General features: G+C 32.9%; 1 protein-coding gene across 1 annotated transcript in view; it reads left to right on the top strand.

The window, feature by feature from the left end:
• Positions 1–671: 671 nt before the first annotated feature.
• Positions 672–10,287, top strand: part of LOC131844186 (extracellular sulfatase SULF-1 homolog) — an 86,081-nt gene continuing 76,465 nt past the window's right edge. Inside the window, exon 1 of the mRNA XM_059192993.1 lies at positions 672–968. The gene's annotated coding sequence lies outside the window, so the exon portion shown is untranslated. The remainder of the gene's footprint in view (positions 969–10,287) is intronic.

Genomic DNA, 10,287 nt, shown 5'->3' with positions numbered 1-10,287 from the left:
ACTGCGTAAGCTATACTGTCATGTATATATATAAAATTGTAGGTACCTACCGATATACCTACAACGAATTTATTGAGGCTTGATAAATATTTAGTTAAATAAAACAGGCTTCTTCATGTTGTATTTTTAAATATTGACATAGGATTGTACGAAGCGTTATCTCGCCGTGTGAAAACAACGGATAATTGATTCGGATACATTATGCACAGGGGGTCAGTATGCATCAGTGATTATACGCAGGCAACCAAAATGTTTTCATTGTTTAAACATCGTATTAACAGTTCACCAAACGTTGTAACGTGTATGTTTACGTCTGGGCTCTGAACGTGGGTAATCATGTCTCTCAGCGATGCTGCAATTTACGAGTACTTCAATGATAGATAATATATCTAAATTATAGTCTGAGGCGTGAATAAATATCATTCGTTCAACCGTCCCGTGAGACTGAGAGGAATATTTGAAATCTGGATTAAGTACACACTTATATTGTTTTACCTGTCTTCGTACAATATTTGGTTTGGACCCTGGTTCATATTTCGCCGAAATCGGAGACTTCTCATATTTTTTATCCGGCAGGTGACCAATTGCAAGAGCGAGATGGGTATCTCTCGAATGTTAGCGTATGAACGAAAGCTCGAGGACTGAATTGAGTTGAGAATGCCGACTCCGAGAGTCGAGATAGTCGCGCGTTGGCTCGGACCGGTGTCGACCGTTTCGTTGCGTTCGTCCTTCTAACAAGTTGAAACGTCAAAAACTTTACGTAGTTCTCACATAGATTAGCGTTAAATCGTCCCGTTGTTGCAATTATATTAAAGAATATCATGCACTTTTTAGCGGTTTAAGTTTCACGCTTAGACTTTTGTTGTCTGCTTATTCTGACCTGTTTTTTTAAGATCGTGTCTTCAATTTTGTGGAAAGCAGTGACTTAAGTGCATGTGAGATAGATCCTGTTGCACCATCTAGTAACGGTGAGTGTTAAAATATTATTATTTTTCGATATTATTTTTATTTTACAATTGTATAATAATTTTAAGTAGCTGTCGTGTTTTGAAAAGACGCTGTTTGAAGCATATCCTTAAAACTTAACAAAAATATTATAATCATATACTGTATAAAAATACGATATAATATAATCCTTTCAAATAAACGTTATTTAAAAAATTAAAATTTCCGATGATAAATTGCAAAATAAAAAACAAAACAAAATCTAATACTAGGTACGTATGTACAGTTGAATTATAATAAAATGAAATTTAAATAGTATTTTAGTAGGTGTAATTAATTTTTAAAATATATCAATAAATTTATAATGTATAAGTGCATCAATTTAATAGTAATCTAAAATTATCCTACCATCTGATCCTTACATAATGTGGGTAGATATTTACTTATAATAATTACTCAAATCTGGTACGGCAGTGCACGGATCTTTTCCAAAAGAAGATGATTAACCTCTTATTACCAATCTGACCATCGGTATTGGATTTTATTTTGAACTATTTTGTTGCAATATTGTTCTTTAGTTTACTAGTCTTTTACGATGTCCCGACGTTATAGGAAATTTATAATGACATGCACATTCTTATTCCTACATACTAGTATGTTTTTTAATGCATTTGATGCACCAGTGGAGGATTATAAGATGAATGTTAGGTCAGTTAGCCCATCGTGACATTTTCAACGTTCAAAGTTTCCAGGAGCGTGGAGGTCAACTTGACATGGTACATTGCTAGCACCCATTGTACCCCCCTTATTCCTCCTCATTCCTAACAATCCCCTTCCCCCCTCCCATTTAATAGTAGATATTAATATAAGGTACAACGTAGGTATTAATTGTATTCTCAGAAACATCAATAATAAACAAAGGGTAAGAAGAGGACATAACTTCTCAGCGTTATGGGTGGTAGGTAATATGTACGATGTAAATGTTTCATTGTGGCTTACTGCGTTCCTTGGTGCATGAACATAATAAGACAGATCGTAAAGAATACATATACTCGTACAATGCCAATTGAATAGGTACACTTTCGCTCAATACGCGTATGTTAATTGAAGTTTATATACCCATAAAAACTCGAAATATGACGCGGTTCTCAATTTGACAACAATGTTTTTTGTGTATATCTTGGTTAAACGTGGACTGATTTTGCCATTGATTGAATAGAAAGATTTACATTTGAATAGCGGCAGAGGAAAGCCGAAAAAGAGATGGATGGACTGTGTGAAAGATGATATGGATATAAAGAGAGTAAATAACGAGATATTACATAGTTATTAGAGACAATTATTATATTTGAGTAATGAACCACGTATCCGAGTCAAGAATTCTATCATATTATTTGTTTAACTCGTGTTTACAAGTGTTGTGACATAATGTAATAAATACGAAAATAACAGGTTTTCCTGTAGATAATGCAAGAAGAATGCTTTGATTACAGATATACGACCTATATTTACTAAAGAAAATTATTATAGTATAAATTATTGTTTTATCTATCGTGTAGATTCATTAATACGGTTGTACTTATTCATAGCTGTTCCCTTATGAGATCTGTAATTTAGAGTTATATTTTTTTAACCATTTACTGTGGTAACGACGAATAACTATGTAACGAATTTAGAGCTATTCTTTGGATAAATATGGAATGGTGCATTGTTTGCATTGACAGTATACGCTTACGAATAAAGTTACGAGTAAAGTGAGGATGAAGTCAGTCAGCTTATTATAGAGAATTCAATTAAATTAATTGCGATGGTTGCAAGAGAGACAAGTGCGGAGGTTGACCTAAAGGAGTATATTCCTAGCTAAAGGATATTGGTATAATGGTACAATGGGTAGTAATGGGAATTACTAAAAATCACTTTGCCCCTAGGTTGTATTAGCTCACATGTTAGAACGTACCGTGTCTGATTTGTGGTCATGGTGGACAATCTAAAAACATCAAAGTAACTAGGTCAGAGTGAATATAAATTAATGTGGTGATGCTATCTCCCGTAGTAACAGGGAGGCAGCGTAACGACACAGTGGACCGTAGCGGAGTATTGTCATTCAATCGGCCATTGTGGCCTCTTTGTCGGCGGCTGCAGCCCTGCCTGTGGAGCCGGTCATTCGACACGGGGAGCTAGCTGGAATAATTAAAGTATTGCTTACAATCACATTGTAAAATGTAGTTGCAGCATCATGTTTTGGTATATAATCTGTTTTTTATGCACTGGGAATATTTTGCAAACATTCTCGACAAGTTTGATGCAACCTTTTCCGTGTTTACACACTTTGTAAAAAGTTATCTGTATTTTTATGTATCTTTAGCCGTTATGCAGTAAGCTTTGTTTCTAGAGGGCTTGAAATAAGACAGTGACATTACAGGATAAGAAGCACGACATCATAGTCCTCCGGAATGACAACGTAGTGGTCTCGATACCACTACGTTGTATGGTAGCTTCTACCATAATGTGTAGTATATTGTTCATAGACGACGTTTACCTCTTATCATTTATTGATCTGTTTGTTTACCATTCGATATACACAAAAATAAAATATAAAAATATATTACATTTCTTCGTTTAATTTGGGTTGTCATCACAAGACATGTCAACCCCATCATATCTAATCTAATTATCTACTACAAAACAAGGTTCGTTGAGACATCAATGTTTTATATTATTTCATCACGATGTTTTATGTTTGTATATTGTAGGCACATAATGATTTCGTATAGTTTTATATACCTACATACTACATCGATTTACTATTAACCCAGTGGCGCTAACTACCTGCCTTTTTCTTTAGAGATTATGGCATGGGGTTATTCTAGAAGATTTCTGAATCGGCAATGCGCACATGACACCCTCTGGTGATTTAGCCGTCCATCCGGTTATCGTTTACCATTAGATGGGCCGTACGCTTGATTGTCACTATGATAGTATAAAAAAATGTATATTTTGACCTTTTTAAAGTGTTACGGACGGAACAATGAGGAGGACGCATTATTTTGTAAGTTCAAATATCAATGGATTTTTAAATTTTACAGCTGGAAGCCAGCTATTGATGTATCGAGTAAATACAAAAAGAATAAATGATCACTCATGAAAACGTTACGCAGCAGAAATGTTACGTTACATGGAAAGGCTTTTTGAATGTAGATATTATATTTTATATTGCTCTGTTTATGACAACAATGCATTATATCTCATTGTATCGGCTAGCTAGTGTACTTTACCACCAGTGGCGTAACTGTACCATCTGAGGTTGTCAAATGTTATCGCACAGAACCCTTCCTTTATCTAAATTGCTCGTTGTAATTCTTGGTATACCTATTATGTAATAGATGTTACATGTTAGATTTTTCTCGAGGCTTTTACCTGGGGGATTGCTATACCATGGACCCGTGGTATGCCATTGCATACCACTACTACACCAAAACAACCCATTAAGTTATCTTCATCATCATTTATATCTTCACACAACTGAAACTTGCCCAGTGTGTTAATCACCGGATAAGTGACTTGGTATTTCGCGTTTCATTCTCTTGTTGTTGTCTCATACAAAGTCGCTAATTTACCTTAAAAAAAAAAATAAGAATTTTAACAATAGTGTTAGAAAAAATAATCCAAATAAAAATAACACATAAAAATATAATACCACACTCTAATAAAATATATCACCTAGTACGCTGGCTCATACAAAAGTGTTTAGTTACTTTGAATAAATAATAATAAGATTTTTAACAATAAGTGTTAGAAATAAAATATAATACCTAGTACGCATGTGTGGGATAAATCACTATATTTTATGGGCAATAAGGTACGGTAGGTAGTTTGTACGCAGACAATGCCTGGTAAATGTTTGTATAGTAGTAGGCAATTGTAATAAAACCGGGCAAATAGCTTTATAGCGTGGCGTGGATACATTGTGCCAATGCCATCTAGACAGGTCATCTTTGTGCACACAGACAGATAAACATGTTGTATTTATTGCTTTTGTGAATTTAGAAATATATTAATAATAGGCTTTGATTTCAGTAATTCAGTTATTATAGTTTTTTAATCTTAGACATAGATAAGCCGGGTTAATTATTACGCATATGATTTGCCACGACGTGTTTTTAAGTGTCAGCCGAATAAATACCATTTTATTGACTTTTTTTAAAATTAATTTAATTGTATAAAAAACAGCATGGACCATCTTGTTTTGCTTAAAATAAAAAAAATGCAATAACAATGCAGTTACATTTCTATAGCATAGAAACCTTGTTGAAAAACTCTATATCATATTGTCATCAGGTAGTTCATTTGATTTCATATCTGTATTAAATCTTAACGTAAAGATGGAATACAGAAGTAAGTTCCAACGTAGTTAACATTTCATTAAAAATGTAATGAAAATTAAGGGACTTTTGAGATAAAAAAACAGTATAAATCAGGATAATAAGTTACATAATGTGAAGACATGCACTAATTATTATTATGCTGGATTTCTGGATAAGCTTTCATGCTTGAACACGGCCTGAACTAAACCAAACCATCTACTAAGCAGTTTCATTAACTGAAGTCATATCTGACAGACTATCTTCTGGTCTTTAGCCGCTCCATAAGTCTTAGAGTTCCTTCTGCACCTGTCCACATTTTTGTCGTGTATAGCTGTATAGCCTAACTGCTGCCAGCAGTAGAATAGTTGGAAAAGAATCTGTTGTTCATATTTATTTGTCATTTTTAAATAGTTTTGGTGAGAAGTAAAATTTTGTACATAATTCATAGTTCAAACAATAGGGTTGAAGATAGCCAAGGAACTTTGTGATAGGATGTACGCCTCTTATATCACTGATTATTAATCCTTAAATCTGGCAATGTATAGGCGTTACTATGGGTGGTACAGCATGTCGTGACATCGTCGCTTTCCATTAAGGCGCGTAGTTTCTTTGACATTCACATGTGTATACGAAAGTAAGTTTTGACCTAAGTTTATAGTCATATTCAATCGGGGATTGCAAAGAGCGTGATGGAAAGTGGCAACGGCCGCACATACTCATATTAATACGAAAATATAACTATCTGTAACCTTTTCACGATTAAGCAGTTAAAGGGATATTAATGAAATTTTATGAGAAAATAGATTGAACCAGCTGATGATAGGTGCACGGAAACGTCGCCTATATTCTTGATTAATCATCGCCATCAACATCATGTTACGCCAGTGATACCACTTCATACGTTGTTATTCCGGGGGACTAAATGTATTGACTAAACGCTTCTTATCCTGTAATTTTTTATCCAATTGTCTGCAGTAATAATACATAACTTTATGTCGTTTTTCCTTTATAAAAACAGTGTTTTTTAAACGGTTTTATACCATAACATCCATACATATGTATATCTGTTTGTTTGCTACATTTTCATGAATGAATGAACGGGTCTGAATTCTATATTGTTGTTTACAATTAACATTTTTTATGTTGTTTTAATAGAGAAACTAAAAAATACTGTCTACCTATCTTTACAGCGGTTTCTAAGACTTTTTTTTTTATTAATTTTATTTGTTTTTCTACTGTTTTTATTATCACATTTTTTTCTTCCACTTTTTTTTATTAGAAATATATTATTTAGTACTTCTGCCGCGATTTGATACGGCCAAAGTTTTAATTGCTTAATGTGTTCCTCTGGAGGGGATGATAAATTATCGAAATAAATACATATTGTATATTATATTATATTATAGTTATATACATACGTAAATGAATAATATATATTTCTTTTTAATTCAAATATAATAATGTTGTGATTTTGCATATTATTATGTTTTGTTGAGCTGTTTGAGGTTATTTACAATATGTGCGGTTTCTAAGACTATGTTAGTTTGTTATACACTGCATATAGAAGTAGGGAAGTATCACAACTATTTTCAAACAGTAGTTTCCCGGGTTGTGTTTGCTACCAAGGGTTCCTTATCTTATGTTGCCTTATCTTGTACGAGTAGTTCGAGTAGTGGTCGGCTTTTATGGCGGTTTCCCTTGAATTTCAGGCTTTACGATTTCTAAATTGATGGCCTGAGAATATGATGCAATATTGTTATTATGTTATCAAAAATATATACTTGTTAGAACTTGTTCTGCAGTAGGTAGGTACTTGTAGTTACAATTAATAACTATTTCTGGTTCTTTTTTTATGTATTTGCTATGATAAACAAGCTGACGGCTGAAGATAAGCCTATAGACATGAACAGAACTACGGATATCACATTATCATGTGGTACACCCGTGGTAGCATTCATGCAATGGGAGAGAGTTTATTAGTAATGTAGACTAGGGATCCTACTTGGTCCCTGTGGAAACCATCAATATAAATTCCTGGTAAACTTATCACGATAACTAACTGACCAGACCTCATGTTTATCTATTATTCTCCACTGGTACCCCGTCAGCGTATACCGTTAGCGCAGGTGGGTGTACCATTTCATTATCATCCATTAAAAAAAAAGTATTTAATCGTTACCCTTTCAAAAGACTATGTTGACATGTTTCTTATGCTGTAATTTCTCTGCATAATGAGACCCAACAACCAAAATACAACTTACAAAACTTGGCGGTAGACTGAGATAACCAAGCAGGTGATTTTTTACAAATTCTGCATACGATTTCTAAGTAATAAAAAGTGTTAACTATGCAAAAAGTAATTTATATACACGCTTTTGTAATAAAACGTTTAGAGAGGTGAACAGATAAAGATATTTTGAACATCGTTATGTGTGACGGATAGCGTTTTTTTTAAACGGTGTCGGCAAGGGCGCCAACCCTTTTTATCTACGACCCTAACTGTGAAACATAACAAAAGGTTTTTAACTATGAATGGACTACATTCATTTGTTCCATTCATTGCTTTTTCTTATAAAATAAAATACAATATAAGATAGCAGTTTACGAATTCAGCTTTTGAATGGCGATTAAAAAGTAAAATCTACATTATTATTAAAGAATAATAATATATATACATATATGGTTCATTTCTAACTAACAACCCGTCGCGGCTTCGTACGGATGTGTAGTGTATGTGAAAGGTCTGTATATATATGATTTGTACGTATAAACCTTCAAGAAGAAATTCTCCAAAATAGTATCAAAAGATGTTGCATCGTTTAGAATATGCAAGGAGAAACAGATAGATGATAAAAGTGACTTGACAATCTCTGGTCACTTTTATAGAGATATATCTATAACAGTGACGATAGACTGTTCAGCCCTCTATTCAGTGTCATGGTGACAAATACACAGAAGACGCACTTTCGCAGTTAAAATAAATACCTAATATTAATAATAAATAACCCTGAACAATTAACACAGTGCATTTTAGTACCACGGTAAGCAGAGCTTGTGTTATGGGTTCTAGACAACTGACATGAATACTTAGATTTTTATTGTAAATACATAAAAACATCCAGACTGTTACAAACAATCATACTAATTAATATAAATGCTTGCACCGTGCGGGGAATCGAACCCGCAATCATCAAAAAGCGCGTAAAGCGGTGTAAACCGCCAGACCACCGTAAGGCCGTCAATATTATATATCCAAGAATATTAGTAGGGAAATATGGGATATTGGAATAGTAAGTTTCAAGAGATTTGTGTAACTACTTGTGCGCTATGGTATATTTCCCACTGTTCCATACGGTACCTGCATAGATGTAGGAATGAAATTCGCAATTTAGAAACGCCTGACGGGTAATTATAACTAATTACGGTCGCCCCGCACTGGATGCAGTGCTAGAGAACTGCCGGTGCCTGTTAAATACTAGGAATAGGTACATACATATTAAACAATAGCACCTTTGTAACTCAGATTAGCAGGCAGGTAAGTACATTAAATTATATAGTAGGTACTAGTGTGAATATAGCCGAATATGCTTGAGGTTATACACCTCTATTTAAATGTTTAATTGTTTATTGTAGTAGAATAAAATATAATAGAAAGAAACATGACGTTATGAATTTAAAATTATTAAAAACTAGATTCCCGCGAAGCTAACTAAGTTCCCGCGACTTCGTCCGCGTGGAATTTTTTTTTTAAAATAAAAGTAGCCTAAGTTACTCCTTATTATATCAGCTACCTGCTAAAAAAAGTCCCGTCAAAATCGGTCCCGCCTTTTCAGAGATTAGCCGGAACAAACAGACAGACCGACAGACAAAAATTGTAAGAAATATTATTTTGGTGTATGTACCGTATTTATATTCATATGCATATAGAAAAAAATGGTTATTTCAATATTACATACAGACACCCCAATTTTATTTATATGTATAGATATTACTTGAACAATATAACTTATTTCATTTAATAATATTTTATACATTACCAATTACAATTTTAGTTATATAAAAAAATCCGTGCTAGTATTGATAATATTTATGTTACATATATATATATATATAACATGATATGCCAATAAGTACTGAAATTAATAAAAATAATATTTTAAATTACCATTCTGTAGTGTAGTAAAATTGTAGAATTAGAAGTCAAGTACTTACTTACTGCCATTAACAGAAATTCCTGTAATCGTAGACTAAAACTACAATACTACTTTGTTACTTTTAAAATAACTGTATTTTTAAATGCTTTGTTGACGCAACTAAGCTCTTCACCAATTGCATTTTAATATAGATAAAGAAAAGAAAGTAGGACTTCAACCGTATTAGAGACCCACAAGTAAAACAAACAAGATTTGTCAGGATTTGTCTGCTTATCACGTGTTATATATTATATATTATAAGTTGATGATGATATACGATATATATATATATATATATACACAACTATGTTTATACGTCATACACGTATATACATAGTTGTATATTTTAAAATCTTTCTAGTGCCGGTTATATTATTAACAGAATTTGATCACATTGACACAATTTTATGCGATGTTAAATCACAGCTTTATCTTATCAAATTCAAGAAGTTTCAGCAAACCAACCAATATATTTGTGCTCTATAATAGCTCTGTGAGGAGTAAGTTAGAATATTGCAGCAAGATCTGGTCTCCTACTTAAAATACAAGGCATACATAGATGTTTAAAAAAATCAACGTACAGTGGTATATCCTTTCAAAATATCAAGGCATATTAAATCATATAATGACAAAATTAATAATTTTCTCCTTGACCATTGAACACTTGTTTACGTAGATCTTACCTTGACATATAATTTCTATATAAGTTAATGAATTGAATGTCCTCCTTTGCTAAATAAAAAAACTGAATATAATGTACCTACAAGAATACCACAATATCCTTG

This window comes from Achroia grisella, unplaced genomic scaffold, assembly GCF_030625045.1.
Source record: "Achroia grisella isolate CSIRO2021 unplaced genomic scaffold, CSIRO_AGI_Agris_v1 utg402, whole genome shotgun sequence".
NCBI lineage: Eukaryota > Metazoa > Arthropoda > Insecta > Lepidoptera > Pyralidae > Achroia > Achroia grisella.
This window is presented reverse-complemented; position numbering and strand designations above follow the sequence as displayed.